General features: G+C 46.0%; 1 protein-coding gene across 1 annotated transcript in view; it reads left to right on the top strand.

Moving 5' to 3' along the window:
- The window catches only part of LOC119465773 (probable serine carboxypeptidase CPVL), a 107,717-nt gene that overhangs the window by 61,782 nt on the left and 26,389 nt on the right, over positions 1 to 19,546 (top strand). The window lies entirely within an intron of this gene.

Here is a 19,546-nt window from a genome sequence, read left to right as displayed (position 1 = left end):
AACATAAATAGACCCGTATTTACTGAACTTGCCGAGAAAAAAAAGTATACCCGCCGCTGTGGCTAAGTTAGCTAAGGCGTTGCACTGCTGAGCAGGAGGTCGCGGGATCGAATCCCGGTCGCGGCGCACGCATTTCGATGGAGGCGAAATGCAAGAACGCCCGTGTGCTTGCGTTGTAGTGCGCGTTAAAGAACCACAGGTGGTCAAAATTATTCCGGAGCCCTCCACTACGGCGTGCCTCATTATTTGATCTGGTGTTGGCACGTAAAACTTCAGAAAGAAAGACTATATATATATATATATATATATATATATATATATATATATAGTATAAAGAACTGTTCGTGCTGCAACGTTAAAAGCCAGACTTCAGTTCCACTTCCTGTTTGAGCAGCGCTATCTGTGTTATGCCTATACGTAAGTTCCATGCGCTGCCGCTTATTTTCATACCACTGGGGAAGGTACAGTTTCCCTTCTCTAAAGTTGGTTCTTAATTCTATGGTTGCGATACAAGTCAAGTTCAGCGGCAGTGCATGGCTATACCAATGGTTCACTGCGAACCGGCTCGGCCGTGATCGCATTGCATATATCAGCACCTTTTCTTCGTTTGAAATTATTGCGAGGAGAGGATTAAGCGGCAACAACGGTAACAAAACATTGCTGCTTGGGAGCGTCGATCGTTCGTTCTGAAGTGCCGTCAGCTACAGATTCGAAGAGTAAAAGGCCTAGCGACGATATCGGTGGCGAGCGATCAGCGACGCCGAGGCTGCCGGCGACGCCAGAGCGTAGCCGCGACCATTCCTGGGTCGCTGTATGGGCACGCCGCTCTGCCGCAGGGAGATCTAGCGGAGAGATCCTCTGCGGGACAGAGAGATCTCACCGTTTTCCAGCAAGACCGCCGGCGACCGGCGGTTCGCGAACTGCTAACGGTGAGTGGCGAATGGATACAGAATGGATACCAAGAGAAGGGAAGCGCAGTCGAGGACGGCAAAAAACTAGGTGGGGTGATGAAGTTAGGGCGCAAGTTGGAATCAGCTATAGCGCAAGACAGGGGTGATTGGAGATCGCAGGGAGAGGCCTTCGTCCTGCAGTGGACATAAATATAGGCTGATGATGATGACGCATTGACCCTTGCCAGTATCATCTAGCTTTCTACTGTGACAAAGGGGGCAGGGAACGGGTCGAAAACGAGGGTTCACAGAAATTGCAGTATGTGGCATCTTGGCAAGCGAGTGCCATAGCATGAGGGACGATACCGGAGTATGTCAGGATATGGCCGAAGCAACGGAAGTCTGACCCTCTTTTCAGAAATGCGGCTTAGCTTGAAGCCCAAGCTTGACTTCATATTGATGACGCCTGGCATGAACGTGCAACACGCTCATTACTGCTGTACCTGTGGTGCGTCCACGTCAGGCGCTATTTCAACGAAGTCAATCATCGACTTTAAGTTAAGGTGCATTTCAAAACACGGGGAAGGATGACTACTGTATAATAATTTATTGTGCCTTAACTAATTTCACCTTAACGCCAAAGGTGGTGGTTTGGACTCCCACATAGGCCCGAGAGTTCGACTACTACCGAAGGTCGTGGGTCCGAGTGCCTGAATTAGCTCATCTTAATTAACGCGGTGACGACGGTGACCCACGCACCATCAAAATTGTTACGTGAGCGTCGGTTGCTTGACCCGTGCACCATCAGAATTGATGCGCGGGCGTTGCTTGCTTACTCATACAAGACGATGACGACGATGACCCGCACACGATCACAATTGTTGCATGCGCGATTGTATATAGGCAAGAGAGGATGCTGTGCTGGTTCAGTAAGTGAATTACTACACCGAGTCGTCATCGTGTATGATTTCACTTCGGCGGCACAGTTTTCGCTCAAGGACGTTGAAGGTGGACTGAACGATGAGACATATGAGGCTCTCGCCTTAATAAAGAATCTGGACCCGGATTCACAAAAAAAGCTCATATGCTGGAAATATTCCTAAGGGCGAATAACCTAATTCTAATGTTGGGCATATGTGCAGGCGACCGAACAATGGCAAACGCACTTATTATGAACGAAAATATTTGTAACTTCGGCTACCGCTTACTAAAGTCGCCAAATTCTAACGTTTTTCTAAATGCATATATATATATATATATATATATATATATATATATATATCATGGCTGCCGAGCAGAATGATTACTCCGTTTATTAGGATGTAGATAGAACCTCCTGAGCTACACCTTAACTTTAAGGAGTTTAAGCGTGATGGGGAAAGTTAGAGCAGTAGCTAGCGCAATATTGCGAGCAGTAAAACTAGCAGTGTTTCACGCTCTATTATCTGTAGTAAGACTTGACTTGGAAGCGAGCACTTTGCGCATATTATGCTGGGCATCTTCTTCCTGGTGGGATATTTGGGGTGTCTTTATAATCCGACGCGTTTATTATCTGCTACAGGGTGGGTATACTTTTATTAATTTGTCTACGAGATACAAACCCTGCGGGTGCTCTAAAACATGTCACCAATTAATTATAGAATTCATGGGAGATGAAATTTAAGAACAATATGTATTGATTTCAACTACTAGAAAACATTGCCGTCGACGGGCAATATAATCAAAACAACTCTGCGGTTCAACTCGAGCGGCATTGCGCTCTTAAACATGTCGGTGCTGTCCATCAAAAAGAGCGCGTCATAAATAAATCAGCATTTCAATAAAATGTTTACCACTATAAATAGAATTGCAGAAATCATGCGTCCCAAAAGTAGCTTCGCAAGAAAATAGGTGCTCAGCGTTTATGAAATTATTAGTGAGATGCTAAAATTGTAACAGAACTTCGTGTGGCGATATATACACAGTGAAATAAACAAAAGAGAACACCATTTATTGGCAAACCCCGCCAAAACATATATTTTTGTTACTGCTGGGGACTTCAAACCCACTGTGGTGTCTAATTGTTTATGACGTTGCGCTGATAAGCACGAAGGCGCGCGGTTTGATTCCTGCCGGCGACAGCCGCATTTTTAATGAGGGCGAAGTGCAAAAACGTTCGCCTACATATATTTATGTGCACGGTAAACAACCCCAGGTGATGAAGGTTGTTCGGAGTATTTTTTTTTCTTTTAACCCTTCAGCAAGAAACATTATGCATGCATTTCACGTCAGTGATATCATCCCATGTGTTGCACATGAAAGGCCACGCTAAGAATTCGTCGACGTTCTCTCCACTTGTAGTGAACAGAGACTGGGTTATAAGAGCTTCGAAGTTACAGTTTCGTTGTGAGAAGTAAGCCTGCCGACGCCTACAAAGGAAGAGGGGGTTTCATCTTCCAAGTAAGCTTCCAAATTTACTATGAGGAGCGAAATCCTTACAGACGCTTATAAAAACAGCCAATTTTCTTCAGCATAGCCATGCAGCATAAAAAAATATATGCGAGAAATGCTCAGATGTCACTGAAGTGCACATCTGCACTTCTACAAATAGGGTCAAATGGAGACCAAATATAACTTAATTTTTATGATACAGTGATATGAAGACTTCTTGCTCTTGATGGCACCTATTCATGATAAGCTTGCTGTTTTCGACACTGCAACTTTGTAGTGTTTTGTAGTCGCATCGCCACAACTACTCTGTAATACTGTGGTCTCTACAACGCTCAGGCTTCTTAATTTTACCACAGTTTCCTGCCTCTCTAGCACTGATATGGAAATTCTTGTGGCAGAATAACAACTACAAGTGCTTTCGCCAGAGTATCTTCACAGGTAACCCTCCTTGGGGCTACTACAGGGTAATCGTACAGCGTACAAGGCTTTTCATTGCTTGATAAAGAAAATTTCATGGGTGCTTCTTTCGCGAAGATCATGCAATGTAAAGTAAACTTCATTTAATACTCCTACTTATTGTGGAGACAAACACACAGTTTATTCACGCCCAGTCTTGCGCAGCCATTGGCGCCAGCACCATAAGCACTGCATTTCAACGACATTATCAGAAAGTGCAAGGTGATACTATTGTTTCTACATAACCGGCACTGTCACTATGAAATAAAAGTGCCCTTACGGAAAAGTAGAGCCCAGCCATCAAGCTAGAAATCAGAAATGACGGTTCGTTCTCGCTTTTATTACGACGTGTCACGCCAATCAACCAGTAGAATAGTTTACCTGGGCGTCCTGGTCTCGCCCAAGAAAGTTAACTTTCGAAGGTTTCTGAAACTTGCTGAAGGGACCTCACAGAGTAGGACCGGGAAGAATGAGGCTACAGTATAGGCATCAGTGAATCGTGCTGCAGGTCTGAAATTTCCCCACGATGCCGGCAGCGACAAACGACGTAACAATTAACATACCCATTCCACACAGCCGTCTAGGTGGTTCTCAACATTTCGGTCACCGTAGTAACCACATGGTTGTATGGTAAGTCAGAAATTATAGCATGTAAGACGATTGTGCGAACCGAGCCAATTTCTGTCGCCGTTGTGCCATTATCGCCAACCGAGGTTTTGTGAGGGTGAGGAATCTCCACAGCGTTATAACGGCCAACGTAATATTTATACGCGGGGCGACGCCCCTCCTCTTCAAGCAACAAAGCATGGATCAAGTTGGATGCACTACCACCATCCGGCATATCGTCTTGGTGTACCTTGACAACAATACACCCACGCATCACACTATGCTTTTATCGTAATAGTGATCTCGGCTTGTGGCGCCAAGTCGATGCGAAGAGGTGGAGCAGTGGGAAGTAAAGATTTTTTTGACTGAGGGAATTACGTACATCATAGTCTTCACCTGGTGCCTATTTTGATATAGCAATCAATCAATCAATCAATCAATCAATCAATCAATCAATCAATCAATCAATCATTACTTATCGTCCCCAGGAACAACCATGAGGTCTAAGTGCTGGCGCACGTATACATAGCATAGAAAAAGAAATACAGCACAGGAATATCAGTAAAAAAAAACATTGAATAACAAATAACAATTTTGAAAAGAAGACTGTACATACATGTAACAAGGCGCAAAATGCACAAATAAGAAAGAAAAGGAAAGCGAAATTCAACAATATGTGAAACTAAGAGACAACAACGCAAAGCTCAGAACCGAATAATGACAGCGAGTTCTGAAAAATATCAAGGTCATGAAAGTGGGCGTTATAAAGACTCTGTATTCTGTGGATGGTTGAGTGTTGGTGGTGACAGGCAGCGACATGAAAAGGTCTGTGTTCTCTGGTGATCTTGCGCGGGATACGAACCATGATACAACTGAGGGGTTCGGGCCACATGAGGATACCGTAAAGGAGTTTAAAAAGAAACGGAAGGTCAGCACGATTACGTCGACAGCGAAGTAAGGGCAATGACAATAACCCGACAGTGCTAGATCAAGGTCCAGCGTCGGTGCTAGCAAAGCGGCGATGATATATGCTTAGAAACGTTTTCTGGACCCGATCTATAATGTCACTGTTGGATATCGAGATGCCGTTCCAGACGACCGACGCGCATTCGAGTTGAGGAAGACAGATTGTTGTGTACAACTTGCGGAATGGTGTAGGAGAATTGAATCCTCTCGATAGTCGACAGAGCCAAGCGTGTGCATACTCCGCATTGGAACGCGTTTAGTGTGAGCTGAAAAGTGTAAAGTTGTATAAAAAAGTACACCGAGGTCATTGAACTCACTGACCCTGCACAATTGTACAGAATCTACCGAATAAGAAAAAGAAATGCTTGCTGTTTTGCGGGTGAAAGTCATGACTTCGGTATTAACAGCATTCAAGGTTAGGTTATTATCTGTGCACCATTTAGAAAAAGAAAGCACGTCAGACTGCAGGATGCGACAGTCATTAAAGGTGTGAATTGCCGTAAAAATCTTTATGTGATCGGCATATAGAAGGAATGAAGAATGCCGAATGGTAGAAAGAACGTCATTAATAAAAAATTTTAAAAGGAGTGGTCACAGTACTGATCCCCGAGGGACGCCGCTAGTTTCCACGTAAGAAGAAGACGTTTGGAAATTGACCTTAACATAACATGATCTATCAATAAGATAACTCCACAAGAGATTTACGATTGACGATTCAACACCAAAGTGTCTGAGCTGGATGAGAAGCAGTGAGTGGCTCACCCCTTCAAAAGCTTTGTTGAGGTCACAATAAATGGTGTCAACTTGCCCCCTTTGGAGAGCCGGCGAGGAGATGTGGATCATGAAACTTGTGAGATTTGCGATAGTGGAGCGGCCAGTGAGGAATCCATGCTGATTCGGGATCGATCAGCTCTTCACAGTAAACAATATGTTGTGAAGAGCGAGCTCGAAAACCTTAGACGTGGCACAGAGAAGAGGAATCGGGCGATAATTCGAGACATTGGTTTTACAACCTGACCTTAACTCAGGAAAAAGACCAGTAGTTTTCCACATGTGAGGAAAGTGTAAGCATTCAAAAGAGTTATTGATTACAGAGGTCAATACTGGGGCGCATATACTGCCGTAACCGTTTAGAATGGCGGAGCGGATGCGATCAGGGACGCTAGATAGGGAAGAATTCAAGCGCTTAAGGAATCCACTGATGAGCTTTTCATCAAACTGACACCCTTCATGTTTAATAGAGCGCTTTCGGATATACAAACCCTGTACTTGAAAAATGCCGCTGGCCGGTCCGAGGTGCTCTTTTCCAAGAATGCAACACATGACTAGTCACCCCGCTAATAGAGGCGTTTGTAGAGAGACCGCGAAAAATCAGAATTCTTCTCACCAACAGCTGATTAGGCACAAGACTGCTGGATTTTCGGTGCGCACGGTCTTTATACTCTAAGGCAGTTATAACTTCAGATGAGAACCAGTGGGGATATCTAGAGCGTTAGGTCTGTACTAGGGAATGTACTTGCCCATACTTCTCAAGACAAGCTCCGTAAACTGATCTACTCTGCCATCAACATTGGTTCTGTCTGTAGCTAGCGACCAATCGATGGTGGAGAAGAAATAATATAAACCAACTTAGTCATCACGCATGAACGAAAAGTGAGAGTTTTCATTTATGCCACTTTGCCTCAGGGCTGACGCAGATGCCGTTATCTTTAGTGACGGGTGAAAATTAGAGGGAAGCACAAGGGAAATGTCAGAGTGAGAGACATCGATAACTTGATAATTCGAAGTGCATAGGTCTAAGACGTTTGCACAAGAATTCGCGATCAAGCTATGCAGCTGATAGGAATGAAAGGACAGAAAGTCCAACAACAGGCTGCATTTCTTCTTTATGTAATCACTGTAATGAGAATATCTAAGCGTGTTCCAATCAACTCCAGTTGTAATGAAATCACCAAGAAGCATTACTCTGTGCTTGCCCTGGTAAGGCAGTACACTTTCAATAGAATAGATGACCTCATCAAGCAAGAAAGGATAATATTTGACGGTGCATAGAAACGTCCAATAAAACATTTTTCACAGCGCATTAGGGTGACTTCTAGGAAAATCGACGCCTGTAAGCTTTTTATGTCGTTGCACCGAACACATCTCAGTGAACTTTTGACAGCTATCAGTACGCCACCACATTTTTGTTGAGATCCACTGAAGTCCCTGTTACCGCGGAAGATTTTGTAGTGCGGTGGAAAGAAGTCTGAAGACGAAATTTCGCAGCAGAGCCAAGTTTCGGAAAAATAAAATAGGAAAAGAAGACGAAATGACATTGCTGAAAAAATTCACGTGCCCTGTTGCGAAGTTCGTGAGCGTTTGGTAAAAGATGTCCAAATTACACAACACTTTGACCCTTGGGATATAAAGGTTATAAATAAAATAAAAGATGACAGCGAGTTGTGAAAAATATCAAGATCATGATAGTAGGCTTTAAAAAAGACTCAGTATTCTGTAAACGGTTGAGTGTTCATGAAGACGTGCAGGGACATGGAAAGGTCTGTGTTATCTGGTGACTCGAGTGGAAAATAATAATAATATTAATAATACTAATGTTTATTGCTACCCAAAAATGCAGAACAACAAGAACATGCCAGTATAAGCCTCAGGTGGCTTGCAGGAGCGGGCCTATGAACATGATACATGCGATGAATGAAATACAAACATCGATGAGATATAGCGCACAACGAAAAAAAAATTGACCGGCGATTACGATGCTCCCTAATGCGAAATTTGAGCGCAGCTCTATATTGTTTTCATTTCGTGTGTCAATATTTTGTAATATGATTATAGAGGTACACGGATTTTATTAGGAATACTGTAGAACGCTGTGAGTAGCGTATCTGGCGCGGACAATATGTCTCGTGCCGTACATTTCAAACGGAGCGAAGTGCGGCGCGACCTGCCTTGCTAATCGGGGGAGGCAGCACGTGGGTGCCACGTCGGCGCGATTCACAGCAGCCGCCATGCAGCTCATACAGCGCTTTGTATCCATACAGATGACGCGCGCTACTCGGGCGCCATATCGTAGCCACCGTCGCTGCACAGTCCGTCTTCCGTGGCACTAAGTTTTTCTTCGCAAGCTTTCGTCATAGAATAAAGAACCAACTTTACAGAAGGGAAACTGTACCTTCCACAGTGGTACGAAAACTAAGAAGTGGCAGCGCATGGAACTCACTGGGGGACCCGACAGATGGCACTGCTCAAACAGGAAGCGGAAATATATTTTTAGTGCAAAATCCAATATGGCCGCTTTTTGCCAATCGCGTACGCTGGTACGCGCCGCGCCCGCCCTGCTGGCTTTGCGGCATGCCTCAATGCCTTGGCTGCCGCTTAGCTGGTGCGTTATAATTGCCAGGAGACCAAAGAGCTTCCCTACTGACGACCATACAAACAAGCCACAAGTGAGTGAACAGGACGTGCGGCTTTATTAGGAAAAGACAAACAGTGCACCTTCTAGTACAAGAGCAGCAATAAAATTTGCATGTCGAGATACGCTGAAACAATAAACACGAGCTCGTAAACTGCTCACTTTCTTCATCGCACCTGGCGGTCCGGTAACGGGCGACAGCCAGCAGCGCAAGGAGATAGTGTTCCACCTGTTTGCACTGACAGTCACCGTTGAAGATTAGCAACTTGCATACCGAAGCAATCGGGGGACGCAGGCATCTGCGGCCGCACCCAACACAGCAACATGGACTACCGTGCGTCTTAGCATTACCTCCTTTCCAACCTGCACGTTTATTTTTGTCTCTCGGGGCCGCTAATGTGTCGCTGACACTCGGTGCCCCACTTTCACTTAATTGGTTTCGTGGTTTCATGTCGGTTTCGTGGGCATCACCTTCGGCAGCCACTTTTCCTTTCCACCCAGGTGGCTATCAACTTCATACACATCCGACCTTGTAAGCAACTATGCCAAATCGCGGCTCAGGAAGCCCACAAGCACAATTTTCCCACGACTACAGCAGGAAAGGACGGAACAGGGAGCACCAATCCTGGTGCGTGTAAATTGGGAGTCTATGTCGCTGCGCGGACTGCAGGGGCAGGTGCTTACCTCGAGAGACTGCTTCCCAATGCAATTGACCAGGCCGCCACATCCAAGAAACGTAACACAGCGACCATAAACAAGTGAGATAACAGCACAATAAGATTCTGCATTCAATCACCGCATAAAGGTCAGACAATACACTATACATTGGCTAAGATCCACAGTGAAGAATAACGTACACGGGTCGCTTAGGCACATCCAGCAGTCCGACTACAGGCACAGAGCTTGCCTTCGTTACACATGGTGGTCTGGTAACAAGCGACAACAAGAAACGCAAACAGATTGGGCAGCGTATCCCACTTGTTTGCACCGACATTCATCGTTGAAGATAAGCAACTTGCATTGCGATGCAATCGGGTGACGCAGGCACCTGCTGCCGCATCCAACAAAGCGACATGGACTGCCCAGCCTTTTAGCTTTAACTCCTTTCCAGCCTGCACGTTTCTTTTCTTTCGGGGGCCGCTAATGTGTGGCTCACACTTGGTGCCCCACTTTGTCTCAATAAGGACAAGCCGGTTTCTCGGGCATCACCTTCGGCAGCCACTTTTGTGGGCCTTTCCACCCATGTGGCTATGAACTTCATACACTTCGGACCATGTAAGCATGTATGCTGGTCTCTGTTGACGCCAAATTGCGGCCAACGAAGACCACAAGCAAGATTTGCACACTGCTGCAGCAGGAAAGGATGGAATGGGGAGCACCAATCACGGTGCGTGTAAATTGGGAGTCTATGTCACTGTGTGGACTGCAGGAGCAGGTGTTTACCTTGAAAGACTGCTTCCCAATGCAACTTACCAGGCCCCCCAAATCCCAGAAACGTAACACAGCTTCCACGACCAAGTTTCTGCAACCAGATTCTGCAATCAACCACTTCGGTGTATCTTGCACAAAAACCCAGGCTATTGAGCAAGAAGAGCAATCCTGAACGAGACCAGGAATTAAATATGGAAATGAGAACGCTTGCATTCAAGAAAGAAACTACTCTGCTATGCAAGCACTGAAGGCCAAAAACATTAAGAAAAGTGAAATGGTACATAGCACACGGTGCAAACGTTTACGCAAGACACCTGCCGATGCCGCATCTGCTATTTCAGGAGAGTAATTTAACATTCGCGGGATTGAATCCCGGCCACGGCGGCCGCATTTCGATGGGGGAGAAATGCGAAAACACCCGTGTACTTAGATTTAGGTGCACGTTAAAGAACCCCAGGTGGTCTATATTTCCGGAGTCCCCCCCTACGGCGTGCCTCATAATCAGATCGTGGTTTTGGCACGTAAAACCCCATAATTTTTAGGAATATAACATGGCAACGTACAGTAGAAAATATTGCTACAAAGATGTTATGCTAAGAAACAATGACGGGCATTAAGTGTGAGCAAAGAATCGGTTCATCTTTATGTTTGGGTAAGGAAGAAGAATTATCTCTAGCAAGAATGGGGAACGAAAAAGCTTGCATTCATAGAAAATATTTATACTTGTCACAAAGTGAATTTGACAAGGCCAGGAAGTTGAATAAGGAAGGGCTGACTGATTGAACTCTTTTGGCCAGCGTCGTCCATGCTTGTTCAGAGGTTGCAGGCGCATCTGAACACGAAGAATTTCTTTTGTTGAGGTACCTGGATGACTCGGCCAATATCCGTGCTGATGGAATGATAGCTGAGACTCTTTTAAGTCTTGACACAGTCCTCCGTAGACTTGATATCTCATCCAAATACTTCTGGACCCACTCCTTTGTTCGTGGTGTAAAAGCCTTGCAAATTCGGCTCCAGCCCCTACTTGTTGGTGTAGATGGGGGTACGTGTGATGAGGACCAAGATGTGCTTGGTGCAGACTCTGTTGGGGCAGAATAGTAACACATGAGATACAGCACAGATTAGCCAAGCTCATGTAGTGTTTTCTATGTTCGAACCCAATATGCTGCACCATAAATATGAACAAACATACATAACATCTGCTACAAACAAATGACAATGTATCTCAAGACTAGCAAGCCAATACAGCATATATCAGGCATATTTATTTCTGAACCCGGTGTTGTTTACCTTGTAATAGCAGCAAAAGTCCACACGATGGCCTTGTAGCAGGCAGTAGCTTCTATTTAATGTGTGTAGTGTGTTGCCTTACACTGGTGCCGTCTTCTTTACTGGTTGTCTGGAATGGAAATATTGACTGCATCAGAAATTGAAAGAAAAAACACAATTTGGCAATATGAAGTGCAGAACGCATGCAAATGTACACTGTTTGTTCTAGGGTGCTTCAGCATGTTAATTAAATATTGGTACTGTCCATAAAATTTACGTCTGCCTAACTACAATTTTCTGTGCACATTTATACACTAGAAGAGATCAATCACACTGCTGGTTCCACAAGCAAAGGCATGAAAAACATAAAGCTATTAGAACTGATGCATTCTTTTTCTGCACGAACATGATGCACCGGTTCACTACAGCAAAATAAATGTCCTAAGATAAACCAAACTGAACAGCAAGAACTTTGGAACCAACAAGTACGAAATATGGGTGAATTATCATGCATGCAACTATTTAATACATTCAATTCAGTACTTTCACTTTAATTTACCAAAGGGTTATTCGGTTTTGTGGTCGAAAGAAGTTTTGGCGGACTCGAAAAAAAGAAAAGATATATTGACCAGGCTAACCAGGCTAGCCACGGCTACAATGAGATAAAAATGTGACGCGCATTTCCATATCGCGCTCTCTCTTTTCGTGATTGTGTGTATACGACGGCCTCGCAACTAAAGCTTTATTTCAAAAAAGTTGTCGTAGTTTCACCTGAAAGGCGAAGCATCAATTGCGATAGCAAATTTGTAGAGAGCTATACGGAGTAATGATACTAGCTTTATCAGCTGTATAAACTTGGACATGCAGCAGCACCGGCAACACGCAGAACTGTTGTCGACGCCGTTGGCGTTTTGCCCGCGTTCGCTCAAAATGCGTGCGGCGTTGGTGACTGTTGCCGGAGCCTCTGATATAAATAGGCACTTGGTGCCGCAACTAAACGTCGCCTCCCTTCCCTCCCCCTCCCCTCCCCTCCCCCACGGCCTCTCGCGCGTCGGAAGAAGGCGCGTTTGCTCTACATATATGGTGATTGTAAAGAAGGAAAGAGACGCCTACTTCTGTAGCCCTTAAGGGAGCACGGCGCAGAACGCGCGTTTGTTCTCCGCCGTGCGTTCACTCACCGTGAAAGCGCGCGCCCCTCGCGCCCTTTCACTCGCACATACAGCGTTCGGCGCGCGGCGACAATTTCATCTCCACTGACGTCATACGGAACCTCACGGCGACGGCGACGGCGACGGCGACGGCGACACCGACGGCAGAAATCTGCTTTTGAGTGTCCATATAATTGCTATCGCAATAAAACGGCAACGGAGGGTCATGACTACCCATATGTATCGCAGGATCTAGTTCTTTAACTTGTCTCCGCCTGTGAATTAACGAGACGAATATTAAATAACGATTCAAGCAGGAATGGTAAACGAATCACCGGTATTGCCATCCTCGGTCGCAGCAAAATCCGGCTCCCGTTTCGATGCATACTTGTCACGCATGCCTCACGACGAAAACCTAGCTTTCGGGCTTACATCTCTGCTCGCAAACACGTCACTTCACCCCAAGTTAAATAACGCCAGGTGTCGAAGCGCAATAAACTTGTTTTAGCACAAATAAGCAAACAGCATAAGTGTACCAGCCAATGAATCCGTGCTTGCCGTGTACGCGAAAACACCGGTAAAAATTTTAAGTCCAGGCGAGAGGTCAGGTGGGAGGTCGATGATGATGAACGTTATTTTGCTTTTATACTGGCAAAATAAACAAACAAGAGTGTTACTACTCAGGAGTACAATGTATAATTAGGAATAATAATTTTCTACTCTTTGTCATAAAATAAAAACAGTTCGATAAGTATGGGAGTAAGTTTGTGGGTAGAAATGGCGCTTACTACGGCGCCTCTTGCGGGAGATTACGGCACTCACCGGGGTGCAGTAACCGGGGCAACTTTTTGACGACGTACTACCGTCTGTTTATTAGCCGTGCCAGGCGCGGTCGATTTTTTCGCCCTCTGTGGCCATTTGTTGAACTTCAGAGTGTGCGGGCCCTGCTTTCGTTCCATCAACGACGAGGGCGGCCGTTCGTCGAGGAGAAATCATGCCACCAGTCTCAGCGGCGACAACACCCAAGGGAGCGTCACATTGAACCTTACTCGTAACCGCTTACCATCGCCCCTTACAGGAGCAGTGATCTCCGTCACACACGCTGGTACCGTGGGCAGCTGACGCCGAGGACGAGCGTAGCCCTCTCAACTCACGGCACTCCCGACGGGAAGCGACTTTACAATTGCTAGTAGGTACAGCGGGGGCGTGGCACTGCGGGTCACGTAACTTCCGCTTAACACGTGTTGTCGTGGCGATCGTGGAGCTCCTAGGTGCCAAGGGACATAATCGCTTAGGCACTTTTGAGGCACTGGTCTCTGCTGAGCGTGGCTCTCTTTATCTCCGGGACCGGGCGCAGCGACCTTGCCGAGCGCAGCTCCTACGGGTGCTCGCGCCTGGGAGAGAAAAACGATGGTATTCCTAAATAAATGCATCACTGTTTTGATGATCCAAATATAATCTCACTTTCAGGGAGGGATCAGTCTACCTGACTGGAGCAGTGTGACTGAAGCCGCGGTGCAGCCCTGGCACCGCGGCTTCCGCCGCAGCACCAGGGGTCAAACGCGAGCAGTATCCGCTTGTTTCCACCACCACAGTTCACCGAGCTCAAAAGCCGTCATGCCACACCACCACTACTGCAACGCTTTCCGCCACTAGAACAAACGCTACAATAATAAAGCGCGGCCGGCGTGGCCCCGACACCACCAGACATTCAATGCGTTCTAAACGATTCGCTCCCTACGCACGTAGGAGCTGCGCTCGGCAAGGTCGCTGCGCCCGGTACCGGAGATAAGAGAGCCACGATCAGTAACTAGCAGCCGCCGCGCAGACCAGTGCCTCAAAAGTCCCTAAGCGATTATGTCCCTAGGCACCTAGGAGCTCCACGATTGCCATGACAACACGTGTTAAGCCGGAAGTCACGTGACTCGGAGTGCCTCGCCTCAGCTGTACCTACTAGCAATTCTAAAGTCGCCCCCCGGAAGCTGAACATGCCGATGATGATGATGTATGGTGTTTAATGGCGCAAGGGCCAAGTATGGCCAAAGAGCGCCATGCCAGTGTTTGTGAGTTTGCAGTGGAGCGATGAATTCTGAAAAATAGATGAGGCGTGGCTGTAAAGAGGCCTAAAATAGTCGCTGTAAAGTGCGTAAAACATACATGTATTAAGATCATGGCAATGGCTAATGAGGTGTGCTATGAAAATGAAGAATGCATTGAGGGAGAATGATACGATTTACAAAATATAACAGATGCAAGAATTGGCGAGAAGCACAAGTGTCTAAACAAAGCCCTTGAAACACAAGGGCCTGAAGGCACGTGCTATAAAAATAAACTATCACAGCAGCATCCTCTGGAGAGAGGATGCGCTACGAACTTATTGGGCTAATAGCGTGTAGTACAACATCGTTCAAGAAACGGAGAACTGCTTTGGCGTTAAAAAGAGGTTCTTCACCAATAAACATCGTAGGATGAAGAGGGATATGATAGTGGTATGCTACAGGGAAATGTTTCCTTCTCTCTGTTTCGGCTTCCCGACAATCCAGTAAGACGTGGAGTACGGTCAGCCTTTCCCCACATCTGCCACCTGAACATGCCGTGCCCGCCGGCAACTCCGCGCATGGGCAGGCCGTCTCCCCTCCACTCTCCCCTCAAGCTCTCCCTGTAGCCTCTACCTCCACTTTCCTCCTCTCGCCAGCTCTTTATTCGGTTGCGGCGCTCCGCATTTGCTTTCATTTTTCGCTGTGCTCATTCGCTGGTTGACAGGTAGTGCAGCGGCGATGCTCAGCGCAGGAACGGGCACCTAAGATAAGATAAGAGCTGTGCTCTAAAAAATAAATGGTATGAAATGAAATAGAAGACCAAGATAACATTTATTTTATTTTATTTTATTTAGTACATACTGCGGACACGAAGTCCATGCAGGGCGGATAAAATACAATATTAGGTCACAAGCAGTAAAACAATGTCAATACAACAAAATGCTGCAACAATACTGTAATAATGCTGATAGGAAAAGTAAACAATCGTGATACAAGTTTTATAAAGGCAAGTCGTTCCAGTAATTAATGGTGCGTGGAAAGAGTATTTAAATAGGTCGGTTTTGGCAAAATAGGGGGTTAGAGCATTTTGGTGATGTTGGCGAGTAGGTCTTGTTACTAGTGGACTTGCATACAATGCCGGGTGGAGTGCCAATTTGTTATTAAGTAACTGAGAAAGTCAAGCCGCAATTTCTTTCGACGCGATTCAGAGAGAGAGAGAGAGAGAGAAACAACCCGCGTGGTTGCTCAGTGGCTATGGTTTTGGGCTGCTGAGCACGAGGTCGCGAGATCGAATCCCGGCCACGGCGGCCGCATTTCGATGGGGGCGAAATGCGAAAACACCCGTGTACTTAGATTTAGGTGCACGTTAAAGAACCCCAGGTGGTCCAAATTCCCGGAGTCTCCCATTACGGCGTGCCTCATAATCAGATCTGAATTGGCACGTAAAACCCCATAATTTAGAGAGAGAGAGAGAAACTAGAAGGGAAATTAAGGTAGGCAGGTGAACCAAGGACGTGCCCGGTTGGCTACCCTACGCTTGGGGAGAGGGAAGGGGGAAGAATAGATAAGGAGCGAGAATATAAAAAATAATAAAGAGTCATTCATTCACAGAATCAGTCGCAGAGGAAGGTCCACTGTCACAAGCGCTCATACAGTCCAGTCTCCTTCAAGAAGTGAAGAAGAGCTTTTGTGGCCTTTCGCATGCAAGAATGCGTAGACCATGGTCCCAGAATCTTTTCCTCTGAGCGCACTCTGCTATCTAACATGCTGAGTTGAGCTTGTAGAATCCTTCGTTGAGCGTCAAAAGCTAGGCAATGACACAGAAGGTGATCTAGCATCTCATCACACCCGCACGAATCGCATGCCGCACTGTTAGCCATTCCTATTAGGAATGAATAGGAATTTGTAAATGCGACGCCCAACCACACGCGACCCAGCAATGTTGCTTCGCTACGGGAGAGTCCAGGTGGCAGGCGAAGTCGCAATTTATGGTCGAGAGAATGCAACCGTGAGTTGCTGAAACATGGTGAATTACATCTTTCAAGTGTGATGTGGCCAGCAAGTGATTGAAGTTGCCGCGCAGCGTCCGTTCTTGAGAGCGGTATAGGCACTCGCTGATGTTTTTGATGAGCCGAGCGAGCAGCTTCATCGGCGCTGTCGTTGCCGACAATTACGCAGTGGCTCGGCAACCACTGAAATACAATGCCGTGTCCTTTCTCGATCGCGTACGTGGTGATGAGCTTGCCTTATTTCGTACACTAGCGGTTCGTGTAACCCATGACGTAGGGCAAACTGCAGAGTTTGTAGGGCTGCTTTCGAATTGCAGAAAATGGCCCAACGATTTGGTGGTTGCTGGAGCACGTAATAGATTGCACCTTAAAGAGCCGGAAGTTCTGCTGCTGCCGACGTGGTGTTGTGAGAGTATTTAAATTGCGAAGAGACGGCGTCCGATGGAACAACCACTGCTCCGGTAGAGCTGTTGGAATTGATGGAACCGTCCGTGTAAATATAATAATAATAATAATAATAATAATAATAATAATAATAATAATAATAATAATAATAATAATAATAATAATAATAATAATAATAATAATAATAATAAAAGTAATAATAATAATAATAATACAATCAATCAATCAATCAATCAATCACGTTTATTTAACGTGCCCAGGAACAACCCTAAGGTCTGAGTGCTGGCGCACGCATACATTACAAACCAAAAACAAAACACTCAGGGAAAAATCATAAAAAAATAAATGAATAAAAATAAAAATTGTGAAAAGAAGAGAGTACCGACAACAAAGCGCAAAGTAAATACAAAAGAAAGAGGAGGGGAAGGGCCCTTGAACAATGCATGAAATTATAACACAAGGCAAAGCTCGGAAAAGAACGATGACAAAGAGTTATGAAAGATATCAAGTTCACGAAAGTCAAGTTCACAAAATGCAGCAGCACCGGCAACACGCAGAACTGTTGTCGACGCCGTCGGCGTTTTGCCCACGTTCGCACAAAATGCGTGCGGCGTTGGTGACTGTTGCCGGAGCCTCTGATATAAATAGGTACTTGGTGCCGCAACTAAACGTCCCCTCTCTTCCCTCCCCCCCCCCCCCCCCCCCCCCCACGGCCTTTCGTGCGTCAGAAGAAGGCGCGTTTGCTCTACACATATGGTGATTGTAAAGGAGGAAAGAGACGCCTACTTCTGCAGCCCTTAAGGGAGCACGGCACAGAACGCGCGTTTGTTCTCCGCCGTGTGTTCACTCCCCGTGAAAGCGCGCGTCCCTCGCGCCCTTTCACTCGCACATACAGCGTTCGGCGGCGCGCGGCGACGATTTCATCTCCATTGACGTCATACGGAACCTCACGGCGACGGCGACGGCGACGCCGACGACAGGAATCTGCTTTGGAGTGTCCATCTAATTGCTATCGCAATAAAAAAAACTATAATTATCGTAAACGAAGAACCCTACATACATCCCACTTGAACAATGGAGAAGCATTAAAAAAAAGCTGTCATTTATGAGCGTACATTGAGAGATAATTTATTTGAAGGAAGGCAGAGGAGGTCGGCCTGAGCTAGCATGCTCTAGCCTGCTACTCTGCACAGGGGCAGGGAGGAACGGGGACATAAAGGCTGGATGAGGGGTGATGATGACATAGAAGAAGGATGTACAATGGTAAAGGCAAGTTCAGCATCCTCATGACTATCAAGAAAGTCCAAAAAGGTCATTCAAACGTGTCATCTACCTTCCAGAGCATGGACGGAGTCACGAATACAATTGAAAGTTCACAAAAACTTGCCGCGAACAAGCTTGTGTATGGGCTTCTTCTGCGTGAGCAGCACAGGTGCCAAGCAGGGTAATTAAATTATGTAAAGAGCAGCGATCATCTGCTCCAGTACGGCGAGGACATGCACGGCGCTTTTAGCGGCCGGAGTCCCCACTTGACGTACCCCACTTTGACAGTCATTGGCAAAGTTGACGAAGCAAATACTAGTTTGATACACCGGGAGTTCCCCAAGCGGTGAATCTCAAGAATCTGCACCGATGAACTCAGTAAATTCCTGAGGTCAACATTCTTGATGGGAAGGTCAACATCAGAAATTACACCAGTCGTTGAATTCTTTTCGTCCTTAGACTTGCGATCCGGTTATTGGCAAGTCCCGGTGGCTGAGTCCGATCGCCCGAAAACGGCATTTGTTACGCCTGACGGCTTATATGAATTTACCGTGAAGCCATTTGGCCTGTGCAATGCGCCTGCCACATTTGAACGAATGATGGATAACATCCTCCGTGGCCTCAAATGGCAGACATGCCTTTGTTATCTCGATGACATTGTCATCTTTTCCCCGGACTTTTCATCTCACCTGCTCCGACTCGAACGCGTTCTCACTTGCCTCGCCGATGCTGGACTCCAGCTCAACATTGAACCCGGCAGGTTAATTTGGACATAATATACGTCTAATTTTCACTAAATCTTGTCTCGGCGGCCGTTATAGATCTACTAGCACGCGTGGGAAAAATTTGCGCCGTTTGAAATACATAGTTATAACGTTCCGGAAAGCTTGCGTACATAATGTGCTAGAAAACCTGCAATTGACCCACACACTCTGAACATAACGATCTCCTTATTTTCACAAAGTAGAAACAAAAGACCGCATTTATTTAGACACCGGGAAACCGACTATGAACCTATTATTGCGCATAAAAATGTGAAAACAAGGCTTAGTATTTATTTTACGATATCGTAATTAGGCGAGAAGTGCTAAATTGTCCCACACATTATACTGAACATGCCTCCTGTGTTCACTAAATCTAAACTTAGTGTGACGTAGAGTTCTTTCCGGACAGTAGGAAACATAGCTGATAACGGTTTTATAACGTTTCCGAACACTTGCTT

The sequence above is a fragment of the Dermacentor silvarum genome, chromosome 10, assembly GCF_013339745.2.
Source record: "Dermacentor silvarum isolate Dsil-2018 chromosome 10, BIME_Dsil_1.4, whole genome shotgun sequence".
Taxonomy (NCBI): domain Eukaryota; kingdom Metazoa; phylum Arthropoda; class Arachnida; order Ixodida; family Ixodidae; genus Dermacentor; species Dermacentor silvarum.
The sequence above is the reverse complement of the archived record's forward strand: the minus strand, read 5'-3'. Positions and strand labels throughout refer to the sequence as shown.